The following is a 19,135-nucleotide window of genomic DNA, read 5'->3' on the forward strand; positions in this document are numbered from 1 at the left end:
TACGAACTAAAGCTTAATATCATGTGAACTGGAGCGTAAATTGGCGTACCCTGACATTGCGTTGGTTTTGAAATATGAATAGTTTTGGTACTTTTAGCATTGAAAATGTGGGATAATGGCCCTATGAAATATTTCTACAGTCTCAACAATGTTAAAAATACATCGTGTTTTTGTCTGTCGGTAATAGTTTTAATGCTAATTGATAATTCATGAATATAATGATAGTAAATCAAAGTACATCACCGAAAGCGTAAAGATTGCTTGGCACATATATATGCGTTAATTCGCACCACGGTATAAAAATATCTAATTTAGATTTACTAATGCAGCAACTAGCAGCGTTCTTAAAATGATTGCTAAGATGGTTGACGGGTACGAACCAAATGTGGAAGCGAAACCCGGTATGATTTCTTTTGGGTGAAATTTATAATGAAAAGAGAATCTATACGCTTTGGGAGGGTAGTATAAATGTGACATTAATAATTTGCATTTGTTGCCCTGGCTGCATGATAATATGATGGTTTATTTACCCGAAGGAGTTTTATTTCTCTTACCGTCGGGGTATATGATACCTTGGAGAAAATGAATTATTTATAATATCAATAATTACTAATAAATAATGATCTTCAAAAATAGAGCCAAGATACAATTTAATCCCCCGTGATCCAAGTCGCTCGATTGATAAGACTCCTTGCAGTCAATGTTTTATTACATGTACCAGATTGCTTTAGAAACTCTGGAAACAGTTGATAGGCACATTTGTTGATAAATATTGATGTTCAGAGCATTCTTGCTTTGTACTATTTTATCTGTGTGGTCTTATTCGCTTCTTTGAACGCTCGTTTACAGAACATGTTAGCAATGGCTAAAAAAGCATGGTAAATTAATTTAAAACATACTTTGAAAGCGCAATACTTTGTTTCTATTAATTGGACCTTAAATCATAGGTATGTTGTCTTGCCTAAGGAAAAACACAATGGGATGCGAATATCTTTATTTGTAGTATTTTTCAGATATACATGGTCATGATTTCATAATCTGTCGGTGCAATGCCAAACACACTAATACTTTTAGGACCTCAAATTTGTTGGACTGATATGCAACAATTCGTCAAAAATAATAATAACAGCACAGCGGTTGTATTTGTCGAAAATATGCTTCTGTAATGTCGATAATATGATAGTGATCTGGGATATCACTTCCGTTTGAATCATGTCGATGTCGTAGTCATAGCTTCTTAGGCGTCTGTTTGCCATACATTCTTGAAGGAATACACAATTCAGACACAAGAGACAAACGCACAAACGATGTACTAGCTGAAGCATTCTGTATCAGTGTATGTATATCATTTAACTGCCTGTCACAGCTATATGTTATTCGATATTGATTGAGGATATCATACCATGTATTTAACATGAGTCAATGGTTGTCGTCGAGTTCCAGTATTAGATAGATCGATAGGATGGTGCATTTAATAAAGGCCAATCGAGAATGTATCTGTAATATCCGTTTCCGGTAACGAGTGGCCGATATCCCGTACCAATGCTCGTGTGAGGTTGGGAGACATAATTCACATATTGCGTCACGTGGCTTGGTGTTATGTTATTGACATACCTTACATTAGTGGTGAGCATCCTTCCGGATCCAATTGGCACCAAGGTAACACCGCGAGTGGTTGGTATAATATTACCATTTCTTCCGAATGTATTTGTGGCGACACTTCGAACTGAACCACCTGCGGTGACCCCGTTACCCGTTACAACAGATTGTCTTCTTAAAGATTCTCCGGAACCTCCTCCAGTTAAACGTGTTGTTCTTGTGGCTGCTGATTGACCGCTAGATATTCTGCTCCCTGTTTGTGTTGCACCGCCCCTTCGGGTGTAGATCTGAAGCGGATTATCATCAAACAAGAACTGGTTTGTCTGGCTGTCCAACTTTCCATTCTTTAGCGCTGATATCGGTATTGCAACATAGCGTCCATGGCTTAGAGCGACAGGGAGAGTGCAGACCAACACGAGCAGGATGTCGAACTTCATTCTGCAGATTCACATATAGAAACCTAATGAATGAAAAATGCACAAAAGTTTTCAATTCCTATGCCGTTTATTACCAAAACTAAAAGAGTATACGTGTATTTCTACCACAATAGGGGGTGTTTTTCATCTCCCAAGGCATGAACTAATAATTACACCTGCCGAATAACATTTAGTTTATATTACACATGGAATAAGGTCTAAATGTGTTTTAATTGGCTACCACTTGAAGACTTCTGCACAGGGTCGCCGAAATGACGACACACACAAACATTCATTTTGTGATTATTCATTTCGTATATAGATTTCTATCAATTAATTGCTTTGAAAAATAAACAACTTGGTAATTATTTGTTATGATTAACAATCAATTTTGTACACAATTTTGAAATTGTTATTTTTTCATATTTCACTTCAGGTTTTATCCTTATACCCCACTTGGCATTGTGAAAAGAACACACGTTGACATAAAACATGTTTATTCATCTCAAATTAGCTTTTCTTTTGTGGTAGAAACATGTCACACACAATCGTGGTTGTTAAACGAACATTGATGTTCGGTTATTGCAATCGAGAACAAGACCGAGAAATATAACAATATTTGGTAACCACATTCATCACAACGCCACCTACTTCCTAATTCAATGAAACATGGCTGCCATGGCCTTACGCTTCTTTACAAAACCAACAAATAGGCCGAAATGAAAATGAATGAGTAAACGATGTGAAAGAGACCTCCTGTTAGAGGCTTCATATTGTAAAAGGGTGAACCCTGGATCCCAACCCTGGCATCCCTCAATTTTGTTGGGATAATAAAATTCAATTTGAAACCTTAAAAAAAACATAGTTGCATCTAAGCTACATGTATCACAGAAAAATAGTAACATTTGGATTATGCCCTTCTGGCAACACCTGAAGATTAAGCACACGATTGTAGGTTATAACTTAATTTCCTTTTTTATTTTTTTAAAACTGTTTTTAACAGTGAAAATGGTACCGGTACATATATCCACTTAATTGAATATTTTTAAAATTGCAAGAATTGAGCCAAATTGTCGGTGTTGTTCAAGCATTGAATAACATACGTCGACCCTTATAAGTGTAAAAGCAAGCATGCATCATACTGTAGTTTCGGTATTACCTCAAATCAAACATTGTCTTCCTGACCCAAAATATATTTTCAAGATAACAATCAATAATTCTAAGTGTTTCAGAACTGCACAGGCAAAAATGTCTTGAGGTGAATTTGACATGAACAAATATTGACCTGAAATTGACCTGAATTTGACCTGAATTGACATGAAAACATTTTGCCTGTGTACAACAATACATATTCTTGTATGTTTTACAAAGAGTTTTGCCTTTCAATGTATACTGATTGTGCAGTAACAAGTGATGATACACCCGCGTTAGCGAAACAAAAGTAAAAAGTCACATATGATCTGGTGCTGATTAACAGATTGTTGCATGTAAACATGATAATCTAAAAACTATTACATCTTTATTTGAAAATTTTGTTCAGATTGTTCATATACTGGATAAAAATGGGAAACATTTGCGATGTCTTTACTTCACCCTCTCACGAATAGATACAATTTGCCCTGTCCTGAATTCACCCTCTCATATATGAAGAGCCTAGATATGTTTATGTTTGGTAAATTATTTGCCATGCCTTAAATTTCTTCCGTTGTTGGGCGAAATGGGGAAATTAAGATATGGATCAATTAATGTTCGATAACAAATATATACAGGCAATACACGCTACACATGAACCAGTAGGTCGTGAGTAGTCTGCCCTTGGTACGGGGCCGGGCGTAAACAAGATCCCCTTGCGATCATCGCCGCGATTACAAAAAAGGTAAAATTTGAAATGAAATAAGTAGTCTTTGTAATTAAAAGCTTATATCTGTTAACAACGTCTAGGTTTACTTGAAGAGTGGAATCAAAATATCATAAGAATAAACCCTTTTTTACGAATAAATAGCCAAAAGTGCGGCGTACACAAATTTGAATCACGCTCTGAAAAAGGAAAATCGGCAATTACTAATGTTGTAAGGATTGCCTCCTTTTAATTTAAACTGTCAGATTTTTCAAATACTAATTTTGATTTATAAGAAAAAATGAGATTTATACATTGAGTCGTTGTTGAAAAAATTACCGCTACACGAAGAACCCTTCGAATTCGGAACACCTCTAGTTATCCGCCAGGGGGCGCTGATTTATGGAAATCAATAAATGAATTATTGATATTACAAATTCATTTATTGATATCCAAAAATCAAACTTATCTTCTAATATTCATCATTTAAATTGTAATATCAATCATTCATTTTTGGATTTCCATAAATCATTTTATGATATCCATAAATCATTTATTATTATTAACAAATGTGTCTATTTATGGATTTCCAAAAATAGGTATTTATTGATATCAATAAATGAATTATGGAAATCAAAAAATAATTATTGATATCCATAAATAGGGACTTTTTTCCACTTGGCCTTGCAATAGGGAAATGCATAACGCTAGCGCAATGTGAAGACTAAATGAACCTGAACTTTGCGAATCAACTTCAGGTCAATATATATAAGTAAATAAAGATTGCGCAGGCGCATTCTTCGCCGGATGTTTTGATATTTCGCCCTTCCGTGTTCGTTCCAGAATGGCAGACATCGTAATATAGGTCGACAAATAAGTCCGCGATTTTACTTAAATGTATAAAATATATCTACTAGAATGTTACATCATTATCAACAAGGTGTGTATTCTGTAACTTAGCTCAGAAATCTATCAAAGAGGTATTCGAGATGATACATCGTATCATGGCGGATGCTGAGGAGCTACTATAGGGTGTACGTGTTTGGGAGATAGCACTGTGTAAAGGCTTACAATATTAGGTGGTATTCGTGGTTCTGTGTGACTGGTCAAAGCGTTAACGTTTTTTCAAACTTAAAGGTATTACGAAAAATATAATCCATATTATTATCCTAAGCCAACAATCGAGGTACATGCATGCAGAAACACGTAATACATGTTTCTGACGCATGCTTTTTGAATATTTACTAAAATGGACTTTTAAATACCGAAACGCAAAAAAAAAATGGGCTTAAATTGACATTATTTTCAGAGAATGGACATAAATATATGTCCAACTGTATCATCTTCAATTATTCGCGATTCCCCTTTTGCCTTCAGAGTTGAATTACCGAAATGGCCGATAATGGACCCGAAATCGATATTTTTACGAGAGAATAGACCCAATATAATATTCTTTGGTGTGCAAAGAGGTCATACAAGATGTACGTAAAATATTTTTTTATTTATTTTACTTGTTCGTGTTTTGAAATAATTATCAAAATACCCGATTCAAGACCAAATTTCCTATTATGACGAACTGCCGAAACGGTGGTAAGTTCACCTTAAATTGTCCGTTTTTTAAGAATATGGACTCTAAATAATATTCTTTAATATACAACTGAGAAATGTCTAAAAGATGAGGGTTTTAAATGACATTGAAATGTTTGAATTAATTTTTCAAGTCCTCGCTTTTTTGCATTCAGATTGTCAACAATTTCTTCGCGTTAGGCGTGAGTAAAAGAAAGAGCCGGAAAACAAATGTTCAGATGTCTTTTTGTACCATGCTGTCACAAAATTTTAATTAAAATTCTAAAATTGAATTAGTATGTAAATATATGCTAGCCTGTCAATATCCACAAAGCGAGTGTAGTCTACTGTACTCACAGTCATGCCAGTAGATAGCGGTACGTATATTTATTGCTTACATCATCTAGTGCTTACTTGTGTGAACAATAAAACGATAACAAAATGGTTCATATATTTCTATTTGACTTCACAAATTATGCGGTGACTGAAGATCTGAATGGAGCGAATAAACGATGTATTCAATTATTTTTATAAAAACAAAATCAGAAATAGACCATTCTCTTGTAAAAATATCGATTTCGGGTCCATTTCGGTAGTTAAAAAAAGTATTTTTAAATACTTCTGAGTAAATTAGATTAAAACATATTTTACATTTGACCTCTATACACAAAAAAGAATACTATATGGTGTCCATTCACTCGCGATCGTAAAAGTATCGATTTCGGGTCATTATCGGCCAATTTGGTAAATCAACTCTGACGGCAATCAGGCTACGAATGGCGAATGATCTTACAATTAATTTTCTCGGTCAAATAAACCCCTTATGTTTTACATTTGGAACATTTGGACATCGGAGAACATATAATTGGGTCCATTCTCGAAAATAATGCCAATTTAAACCCTACTTTTCTCCGTTTCGGTAATTCCATGTCATTATAAGTCCGTTTCCCCAACCCTTTTTTAAAATTTGATTTTATTATCATGGTAGATAGTACAGAATACCGAGAAAAGAGCTCCTTAATAATATTCTCAAATAAAGAGATAAAATACTAATTAAATATGACATTTTACGTTAACCTCCCATCACCGAAGGTGTACTAAAACTTGCAAATCTCCTCTGTATCATTCCAATTTTGATATATGTAAAAATTTATAGATATAGATATGGAGTGCTTCACAAATTTGCATGATAAAAATATAATATTTGTAACTGCTAGATTACTGTTATGGAATCTTATAACACACCCCAAAAAATGTTCTCGTCACATAAACATGTGATTTACGCGATTACATTGCTGAACTGTGTGGTTCAGTATGATTGGATGATCAACATTAGAAAGTGACAATAAATAGGGAATGTGTCGTCCCATCGAATGGACTTCTGTGATCTTTGTGATCAGGTTTGAAGTTGAAAACGAAGTTTGGGGTTCTCTTTTCCTGTTAGCTGAATTATCGATGAAAATAAAGTCTTCATCTGGTTGTAATCCTTTATCACATTGTTAACAATATTGATACCAGGAGTATACCTTCTCATATAAAGATTTATTAACATCAAATAATTCCTGAACAAAAGGACTCAAGTTTTTATTTTGAAGTACCATATATACTTGAGTAGTTACTACAGTTTCAATAGGATACATTCCTAACTCAGGCCTTTATTAGCAGCTCTAGTTTTGGCTTCCAATAATTCTTTATACATGTTTTATCATAATAAGTTGAGATATGCCTAACTAACGATGGAACTAGCCTTAATTTAGTGCATATTGGAAGTTGGCATCAATAAGGTGACGGAGTCCCAACTGTATTATAACTGATGATACCTTCCCGAAAAAAGAAGTAATATATTATTTGTATCCATCCAAGATAGATCAATTTACTTCCAATTCTTACAGAAACATGTGTACAATCATATCAGAACAGCTCCAAACATTTCAAATTATTTGTAATTAATTCCTTATTATCAATATCGGTCAATTTATCAACTTTAAACTGTAAAGGTTCCTGATTTTGCATTAAACAATAATGTTCGTTTACAGTACTTTCAGTACTTTGATTTTATATGTTATTTGTTCCACTCTAGTTAGTTGTTTTACCAAGGTTACAAAAACAATCGCTAAAGTTCGTGTTTTTGGAAGTTTTGAAAAGTAACTAACTTGATTGAAAGAAATACCATATATATCAGCCTCTCATTGTGTAACTCTATATATCCGTTATATATTGTGATTGAAAAATGAATGAAGCCATATGTAACTTCCATAAAGAGCGTATTGACAAACCTGCAAATAAGGACAGAACGTACATCTGTACATGAAAACTTTGTGTGATGGCAACCATCCAATTGATTGTCTGGCACAATGTAACTACGTGGGCTGATTGACAAGTTGTGAGTCTAGTATCGTATCTATTTCCAAAACTGAAAACAGCTATTTCAGGCACCCTAACCATAACACTAACCCTAACCTAAACCTAACATACACTCTCACTAACTCTCACTTTCAAATAATAAATAATTTATGATAATAAATCATCGTTCATTCGATGAAACTCTTCAAATAATCGTAAATTAAACAAAACTCTTCAACTAGCCGACGCGTTTTCCCGACAAAATGCATGCGTAGATGACCCGTTTGGCACTTGATTGATTGATTGATGGGGCTTAACGTCCTTGTTCCGGTTATAACCGAGCCTAGGACACGCCCGTTTGGCACCTGATGACAGTCATGGTGATGTTCATGAACAGTTGCCATTGGCATTTGTAAATCAATAATCTTCAAGGAATTGCAAGTTTAAGGTTTCTGAGTCACTTATTTAAGAAATAATTAACGATGATTCGTGTATTGTTGCAGGATATACAACAAGGACGAGGATATTTTGCAATTAATTAATAATGAAGGCCGCAGGCCTGAGTTATTAATTAAGATTGCAAAATATCCGAGTCCGAGTTGTATATCCTGCAACAATACACGAGTCAAAGTTGAGTATTTCTATTCTACCATGTACTGTTTAGTTCTGAGATCGACCTCTTTCTAATAGAAAAACAGCAAGGAAACCCCGAGAAAACCTTGTAATTTATTTCTTGAGTATTGCATTATTTGTTGATGAAATATACAGGCAATACAGTACTACGATCAAGAGCATCTATCATATGGCATTGATTTTGAAAATTTAAAAAAAAAGGGATAAAAAAAAGAAAAAGAAAAAGGGGGGGGGGGGGGGGGGGGGGGGGGGGGGGGGCCTCCGTAGGATTCGAACTCGCGTCGTGATAAAAATTTATTGAAAGACTAACCCATTAGCCCACTCGGCTATAGTAACCTTTTATAAAACGGGTGAATATTAGGTATATAAAATTGTAACAGCTGTGACTCACGAGCGTGTATTATTGGCACGACCGTGGGTTATTGGAAAATAATACATGGTTTTAAACCAATCAAAACTGGCGTTGCATAGCAAACATGGTAGAATTATAAGTTTAATGGACTCTTTTAGTAGCCACATCAGTTATATTAACTGACAGTGACCGAACGAGTGATATTTTTAAATAAAAAAAAATCAGCCACGCAACTGATTTAATTAAATTGTAAAGTGTTTGATTGAGGTTTAATAAATAATGATCTGTGTAATAATTCAACAGACACATTAATATGTCAATTAATTATTCCGATCCACTTACCTATGTGGGGTTGTTAGCTACAATTATACTCTTTGCTTTCGCTTGATGCATCATCATAATATTACAACAATGCTGTCATAGAAATGAATAAACATAACTCTATACGGAATGTCAATCATGAAATAGGTATCAACATGATTCATTAGATAATTTACTTAAAGGTTAAATCAATATCTAATGTTACGAATAAATAGCCAAAACACGGTGCGGCGTACACAAATTTAAACCATGCTCTGAAAAATGTACTAATGTTGTAGCGATTGCTTCCATTTAATCTAAACTGTTAGATTCTGTGTTTTCTGAAGGGCTACCTTACACAGATCAATCAATATATTTAAGCATTGAACTGTTACCAAATGGTAGTATACAGTCGATAGGAATACAATTTGGGTGACAGATAAATATTCCATGTGGCCCTAACGGTCGACATTCTATTTGTCTGTCACCCAAATTGTATTCATATCGACTGTATACTACCATTTGGTAACAGTTCAATGCTTATATTTACATTCATATTTTTTTTTTTTATTTACTGTAGCTTCAGACGCGTTTAAATTTGCCGCTTCCCCATCACTGACGTCATCAGGTTACAATACCGGAACAGCCGAAACTTCCAGAATGATTAATATACATGTAGTCCCTCATGTCGTTATTAATAGCAAACACATACAATGGTTTTACACAAATTTGGCTTTATTTTCTATTTCATATATGTTTGTAGATATCGTCAAATTATTCACAATTGCATAATTTCTGATTGTTTGAAATCCAAGCCGTTTTTGGCGCAATGCTATACGGTTAACATTTAGAAGTGATGCGGCTTTGAACGGGTATTGCACAGGACAGACTCGATTCCTCGGAAACACTTATGTTTCTATCGACTGGATTTACGTTATTTTCAGAGGAATATCATCTCTTAAATTCTAAATGAATGTAGTCTTGACAGTAGGTGAAAACGATTCCAAGGATATTTCGTTAGAAACAGAATCCAGTCTAACCGGTCACATCAGTGTCGCTAACTTAGCAGACGATGTTCAACTTCACAGGGGCTCGATTTTGGAGTAAGGCAGGCCTTTGACATCAGTGAATAACCACATAACTATAATTCAGTATGCATACACATCCAGAAATCATGTCGATAATGCCGATTTTTCGCAAGATATTTTTTTTTATAAATGCTGGACTTTCAATGTTGTCGTGTCTAGCATTTCTGACAATTCGACAACGAGCCCCTGTGTGACGACATTGACAATTTGATTACTTCCTATAGATCAGGAATAGAGGTTATAGTAATTTTGTGTCGAGTCGGTCGACTTCATTTTTTCTATTATTAAATTTTACTCTCATAACTTGCGTTGCTTTATTTCTTTGTGGTGGTTTAACGGAAGATAAATGCCAGCATTCGAAAGCTCTCTAGGCCGAATGTAACTGGGGACCATTGTTTTAACCTACAACACATGGGGCTGTATTCCTTCACTGACCGAATCACTGTAAATTGTAGTATACAGTCTCATGAATACAATTTGGTTAACTAACGACATACAATGTATAGGCAAATGCAACACAGAATGTAAATATATATATATATTTGCATATTACATACATTTAAAATTCTTTTATCAAAAAATGCAAGAAATATCTAGATATTTGCTGAAGGCACTCTATAAAGTAAGAAAACAAATTCATTTCAAATATTTATAGAACAGCTCAACGGTGAATCGACGCACCCACAGCACTTGTCGTTGGAAGCTATATATGTACAGGGAATTTAGCACAACCATCTATTAGCGCGAAAAACGCGAAAAAAATAACTCAACAATTGCTGTGCGCTGAAAGTATTAGGGACATACGATATCCACAACATAAATGTCTAAGTAAAAGCTAAATATTAATTTATTCTTTTACATGATTCGCTAATTTATCTACGACAAACTATCTAAATATATAAATAATCTTACGTAAAGTATTTACAGGTTTATTGAATTCCTTACTTCATAAATGTAGGAAAATGTTTAATAACAGTACTTGTATTGATGGAAGTTAAAAGTAAACATTTCAGTTTATTCTATACAAGGCAGGCAAGTTTCGTCTCAGACGGTACGTTTTTTTTTTGTAGAAACAGTCGTGTGACGTCACAGATTCATTGTGACGTCATAAAGTATCTGGCGCTTACAATATGGCATAGTGAAACAGACTAGTTATGTGATAACTATTTTCCGATCGTAGTTATTTCATCAGTACCCTCATAGAAAACCGAAATACAAATCAATTGTGCCAAGTTTTACAAATCCTATATACATTTGAAAACGCATGTAAGATTATGTTATCTTTCATTGGGATAAAATGTTTGTGGTAATTTCAAATATGATATTGCAATATGTTGACTCTATTTCTGTTCTATGACAATGTTGAGAAGTTATAGCGTTACAGCTTAAATAATGGATTGAATCAACTAAAGACCCACTAAGGGTCACTGAACCTTAGTTAATAGCTTAATTGATATCACAAGAGTTATGACACCGATAATTCACAAGGTTGCTCTGCTAAAACAATTTATGACCAAATTCACAATAAAAGAATTTCACTGTTATGGGTTAATAACCGCATTCCTCGAACCGCATTCCTCGAATACCCCCTATTTCCCCACAGCGTCCTTATCTTCTTTGTAAATTAACCTCGGATAAGTCGAGCCGCTATACCCTTAGACTACTAGGTACACTGTATATTGCAGAAGGCAAACAGCAGGATTTTACGTTAATATTACTTGTGTTGTAAACATATGCTCACTTCCTTACGATCTAAAAATAACCTCTCCTAACTTGAATGCCTCGTATTTCTCGAAATATTGACATGGTCCCCTTTTGAGTTTGAGTTAGGGTGGATTTATTGTGCTTCAACGTGAATGTGAAATTCAATACTTCTGTTTTGTGTTTTCTTATACACATAACCAAGATGTTTGGACATTCTAAATCTATGATAAAACAATCGTTTCAGTTTTTAACTGTACCAAAAAAACACTGTATCTGTAATTAATTATTAGTGTTAATTCAACCACATTGCGATTATTTAGTTGTTTTTTTATAAAAATAAAGGAAAAGACATAGAAATAATGCACCAAAGATGAATACGACGATGACAACATAAATTCAATATCCCTAGCTCGTCTTTTCTCTGTATAACACAATAACACAGACACTCGGCACATACATACTGCGTAAAACGTAAGCGTCTTCAATGAATATTTATATAGCGAATGCATTTTGCATGCGATTTCGTAAATATTTAGTCTTGTAAAATAACTTATTTTATTCATAAATTTTTGCAATTTGTCTTAAAATGATAAAGAATCCCTGCATAAAATGACATAAAATGGCATAAAATGACATAAAATGACATAAAATGACATAAAATGGCCAATTATTGCTGCTTCTCGCAACAGAATATAATTCTAAACATAAACAGATATGTAATATGTCACGCATTGTCTGTTACCTGTATCATTAACCTCATATATTTACCTGGACTTACCTGTGATCTGTTTTGAAGCGATGCTCTGACACAATTACCTGTCGTTAATACAAACGCCGGCTTATAAGCTCCAGCTTGAGATGACATGTCACATTTTATGACAAAAATCATTTATCATTATGCGGGATTCCTTTTTGAGTTAATTTCACTGATTTGATGAATACCTTACATCTCCATGGGAAGTATTTGTCACACATTATATTGATGTATGTAACTTTGGTATTTTCATCCAAAATACGTGACTGAAATATCAAGAATTCATTCGTGACCAACTCTCTATAAACGAATTCCTATCAGCTTATAAATAAATAGTTCAAGGCGATATGTCAAATGTACAAGTAAGATAACAATAGAGAGTTATACGAAACTGTAATTTTAACACGAACTCCATAAAACGAGGGCAAAATCCGCAAACAAATGGATATATTCAGAGAATAACAGCGGGCGTTTCGGAGGAGTAAGCGTCTTCTGATTTTTCGACGACACCCGCCAAACAAATGTAGGTCACGGCGACACCCGCCATACAAATCTAAGTCACGGCGACACCCGTAAAACAAATGTAGGTCACGGCGATACCCGCCAAACAAATCTAGGTCACAATGACACCCGCCAAGCAAATCTAGGTCATAATGACACCCGTCATACAAATCTACGTCACGGTGGCACCCGCCATACAAATCTAGGTAACGACGACACCCCCCACACAAATCCAAGTCACGGCGATACCTGCCATACAAATCTAGGTTACGGCGACACACGTCATACAAATGTAGGTCAAGGCGATACCCGCCATACAAATGTAGGTCACGGCGACACCCGTCATACAAATGTAGGTAATGGTGACACCCGTCATACAAATATAGGTCTCAATGACACCCGCCATACAAATCTAGGTCACAATGACACCCGCCATACAAATCTAAGTCACTATGACACCCGCAATACAAATATAGGTACCATACAGGTAATGTCATACTTTCAAAATAAGAGTTAAGGCAGTTGCAATGGAACCACTAGGAATATAAACTAGTATCGAAAACGCCTGGTTTCATAGCATAAGGAAATACAGTTAATATAAAGAGATAATTTGACCGGGACTTGGAGTTAAGCGGGGGTATCTGAAATTTCCGAGATCGCATTAACGAAGTTCCACTGTTGTCGAATTCCTGTTTTGTAATACATTATTGTGTATGAAAAGGGAAGACAAAAATGGGAACATGAGCTCCGAAGACACCGAGACAAAAGGAAAATTAAAACTGCTACATAGACACGAAACCAGTTGTCGGCTTCTTCAAGGGATATTAATTTAAGAAAAGTTCTTACCTTAAAATCAACTAAACATTTTCTATAAGGAAACATTACGGAAAGTTCATGATATGATAAGTTTTTCCTTAAACACTATAATGGTATCACTCGGAAATAAATAAGCTAAGGAAGTTGATGAAACTGGGGCCAGATACGTATTACAGAAAGGTAAAACTTTAACTTCATCACAACTTGAATCGGACATCATGACGCCTTCGTGATAATTTTATAAAGACCTAAAATGTACAAGGTCAATGGATCAAATAATCCTTTCCAAACATAAAGGGAATTTTGTTATTACAATTAAAGATTCTCACTCTAGGGACATCCCTATCCCGCCTCTGTTTTTTACCATTGTCAAGGAATCCTTTTGTTATGTACCTTATAAGGCCCTTTGGAGATGTCATAGTCGTCACAGATGTCTGAACGTGTTATTTCTAGTCGTTCTCCATCAACAAAATGTTTTTTGATAATATATGCTCAAAAGTAACTTTGTCAAATTGTTGTCAATGGTAAGAATCACCTTGATAGCAAATGCGACAACAGAAATACTGTCCCGTAGTCAAAACCGTAATTAAAACTCAGAAACGATAAAACTAGAACAAAATATGAACAAAGCCAGTCATATACACAAACTTCAAAAAGCACTAGTAAAGACCCACTTTCATGAAACCATTCTAATTGCTCAAGTATGAAATCTATGTTCATCCAAACTTCCTTAAAACTTGCTTAACTCATGACATAGCAGCTTATAACAACCCGAAAATAGTATCTCACCGGAAATGAATTCAGATATAAGATTGATCACCAAAAGTTTTGCGTCGGAGAAAATAAAAATATTTGAACATGGTTTCATGAATACAGGCCCAGGTGTACATTAAGAGTCCTCAGGGGTTTTCTCGGCTGAGGTTTAGATGTCGATCACAAAACTTTTTCGTTTCTTGTAAAACATTCTCTATACTAATAACATATAGTATAAGCTTTAAGTGATTTGTATTTCCTATATTTTTTTCTACCTTAGCCATATCCTAAGAGCGTTAGTGTTTAACCGCCGAGGTCTTTTAAAGTCTTGATAGTTTTGAGGACTCTGCCCTATATACGGAAACATAACAAAGGAACAAAATCCGTAAGTCTATTTAAAGTTCCCTACTGTTTTACTCCATTATCATTCTTGTGTTACACACGACAAATGCTTCTCATTAAGGGACAGAATATAAGAAACATGATATTGTTTTTGTCTTAATCGTAATCATTCTTTTATTTTTATCATCCACGAAAAAAATTTGATTGAAGATATCACATTCATAATATTGATCGATTATTTGTTTACAAACATGGAAAACATTGACAAATGACTTTATTTTTATATTCTTATTTCTTTAATGATAAGTTTGGTTGTTTTTGTTTTTCAGGGTCACCTTTATTAAAGTACAACAATACCAATTTGTCAATAAAGATTTGACATGAAGGAAGATTCTCGACTGGCTACGATATCGCATATTCAAATACTGAACCATATTTGTAACTTTCTAATGTAATGGACTATTGTATGGTACGTATGTGGTTCCCTACCGAGCTTAATTGGATCTTCTTGATTAATATAATGACTACATGCTGCTACTGCTGTAGCTAAACATAAACATTCCTTCTGTATCCGTAATCCATATTTTTCTGTTCTTCATATATGTACAATACCAGCATACAATATTGTTTACAATTGCATGTGATAACACGTGGAACACTATGAAGATGTGAGGTATATTTGTTTATGAATGTAAACATAACTTTAACATTAACATCTGACTTGAAGTGAATCTGAATATTGTCGCAAATCACTTATGATGTTTATTGAGTGAAACCAGGTCAAGTAGTTACATAATGTGCATGTATTTATAACCGTTCAATGTATTACGTCGGCGAATTTTCTTTCACTCGAAAAAAAAAAAAAGGTGTCCCGACACTTTATCGCTAGCCCTCCACCTCTGGGTTGTGAGTTCGAAACCTACGTGGGGCAGTTGCCAGGTACTGACTGTAGGCCGGTGGTTTTAATGACCCTGGCTGTTAATAGGACGTTAAATAAAAACAATCAAAAAAACAAACGAAGTTAGTAATAACGGCGGTATGGACCAATATACATGTAGCAAACAAGAAAGATAGTGTGTCATGTTAAGTTGTTTTTTTCTTTTCTTTTTCCTTTTTTTTTTTCTTTTCAAAGACATTTTTATTCCATCAAAGCATAAAGCATCACATACACAAACATACATAAATTCTAATAGGTATGGTTTTTAAACTGTAATGGTTATAAAGAAAACGCCTGTCGGGGCTGAACATATTTTTATACGGCGTGTGCGCCGTCAGGTGTATAATGACCCTTAGCCGTGAATATAAATGTACTTACTTTCTATTGGTCACGCCGCCATTAATCTCGCCCTCCCTTTTGTTGGCTTGTTCATGTTGCAACTAAAGGGTCCCTTTGGATAGTTAGGTTTATTGTTATAGTCAAATACTGTCCAAATAATGCTTTCAATAGATATAAGTGTCATTATTGTAAGTGCTATAATTGTTTATTTATAATAAATACACTCCATTTTTTTATCTTTTCCATTGGCAGAATGCACTCGGGGTTAGATAGGAGCATGCTTTAGCAGTTGCGCATGTTTATCAACATTTGACAAAACGCAAGTCGAGGTAGCATCCTCATCCTCGTTTGATTGCTTTAGATAGATGATTAAACACTTTTTTATTTATTTCTTTTTGTATAAATACTGCTCAGTTAAATATTTGGGATCTCTCCTCAAGCTATTCCATGGGACACTAAAGTTGTTATAATAAGACTTTTTTTTTTTAAAGTGTTACCAGCTATAGCTGGAATTTCATTTAACTTAATGGTTAATTTTGACCCACTTTTGATTTCCATCTTTAATTGTTGAGTTAAAATAGTTCTTTTCACTCTGTGCATTGGCACAGTGCTCCAGTGATGGTAGGAACTAACACAACTGGCAACTGGGTGTGGCATGTCCGTTAGTTTTTTACTTAGAACACAACCCGAGTCGAGGAAACTTCCTCTTGTGCCATAGCTCCTAGCCCAACTGCACTGCATCGAAGGACATCTGTATAACAGCACGTCTTTATATGATAGTGCATATTTAGCTTGAATAATTAAAACCAATTTGCATTGCGTGAATGCCAACAGCATTACTTTAAACATTTTTTTATCAAATGGAGTAATTTATTACAAATCGTGTCACATATCGTTATTGTATCATACATTATGTATGTTAGCATGCAGGGTTGCAAAATACTTCACGATCAATACACCATAAAAAAATATTTAAAAATGTATATGTATTGCCTAAATTGCTCGAAGATTAATCACTCTTGTTTTTATCTCAATCAACGGTGCATTTCGTCTTCAATAAAGAACAACCCTTTGAAACTTCTATATTTCACTGCACAATGTCGCAGGCTCAGTAATACACAGGATGACAGATAACGGGAATGTCGTTATATCGTAAGCAAGGAACTTTTTCTGATAGAGATTATAAGTTCGAATATACACCAAGAATGGTTTACCATTAATAGCTACATTTGTAGTTATATTTTCAGTATATTTTTAAGTGGAGCAAGAGATTATTAGTTTAAAGTTTACTCATTGACTTAAAATTTATATTTCAAACAAACGAGAAATTCACGAATGTAATAATTATATGGTTTAACTTGCATCCGTTTTCATTAATGGTATGTATCATGACTTAGTCACACCGGCTATGACGTTAGAATAGAATACAACTGGTTCGTTTTTTTTCTGCTGTTGTACGTTCGTAGTGAAAATTTGTCCTGCGTCGTATAAGTAACATTTTACCTATTTCAACTAGATATTTCTATAATCAGAATGCGAAGGTATTGATTAAAAGATCACAGCCGTTTTGGTGCGTCATTCACAATTCATGACGTAACGTCATTGTCTATATTATCAAATCACGATTGATTTCTGACTGGCAGACCTTATGCAAAACTCTCCGGTGATATTACACTAGTGTCATGCAAAAATATTACACAAGCGAATGAAAAGGATAACAGGCCGATTATGTGACAAAACCAATTCAACTGTATGTCAACACAATCATAACATGCAGTATTTATCCGAATTTTATTATTGCAACGTTGATATCAGTCTATCATTTCGTCTCGACGTTTTCCTTTACTTATTTATCTATATGTTGATTATACGTTTTACGTTTGTTTATGTATCTCGTTCCTTTATTTATTTATATCGTTATTTATATAACATACACTTTCACGCATATGACATATTTGATAAACATATTCAAAGTTAATCGACTTGGGTAAAAGTACATGTACTGTGATTTAGTTAAGTAATTTATATAAATTACTTAACTAAATCACAGTACTTTTTCTCCACTATACTAAATCACAGTACTTTTTCTCCATTGTACTAAATCACAGTACTTTTACTCCATTATATTCCACGTTTATTAATTAATAAATTTATTTATTTTTGCATGAATTTAAGCAGTTATTTATTTTTGTGTGTTATGTTTATGTATCGTGAATTCTATAATATACACTTTACGTACTAGTATATGACATGTAATATACCCATTCAAAAGTAATCAATTTGAATGAAGGTATGCGACATGCTGCTAATTATATTTCTTCTTTATTACCCTGAGGTTCAAAAAGTTTGCTGTAATACCTTATTTGGGTATATAACACGTTTTACTCCCTAATCCATAGATTTAGATTATAGGTGTCGTTTAGCTATGGGTTAATCCGTTAACAGCAGATAAGTCAATAATGGGTCAAAGTTGGGGATTATGCTAATTCGCTTCTAATATCCCTAAATCCAAATTAGGGTATATTTCAGTCATATGAAACATATTAACACTCTTATAAAAGTACAGTTATTGAACAGAGTGCATTTAGACAATGGAATAGATTCTCAATTGTATGATGACGTTACTGATTATTTCTTGAACCCTTTGTATGTCACTCAACACGTCATTTAAAAATGCATTATTGGAACTACCTGTATGTAAAAACTTCTTGCAGACAGGATCATCAAAAACATCCCAAAATAAGAAAAGACTATATTAATCATCTGACCGTGTCTGTCCGACATGGAAATGAACTCGGTCATAACGTCAATGTTATCTGGCACTGATTCTTATAGCTGGTCTGCCTAGACCACAT

General features: G+C 34.3%; 1 long non-coding RNA gene across 1 annotated transcript; it reads right to left on the reverse strand.

The window, feature by feature from the left end:
• Positions 1-977: 977 nt before the first annotated feature.
• On the reverse strand, positions 978-12,659 carry LOC117316061. The gene is made up of 2 exons (XR_004529814.1): positions 12,617-12,659; positions 978-2,059 (listed from the first exon to the last, which is right to left on the reverse strand). It is a non-coding gene; the product is annotated as an uncharacterized LOC117316061 (long non-coding RNA).
• Between the last annotated feature and the right edge of the window lie 6,476 nt (positions 12,660-19,135).

Source organism: Pecten maximus, chromosome 18 (assembly GCF_902652985.1).
Source record: "Pecten maximus chromosome 18, xPecMax1.1, whole genome shotgun sequence".
NCBI classification, from domain to species: Eukaryota; Metazoa; Mollusca; class Bivalvia; order Pectinida; family Pectinidae; genus Pecten; species Pecten maximus.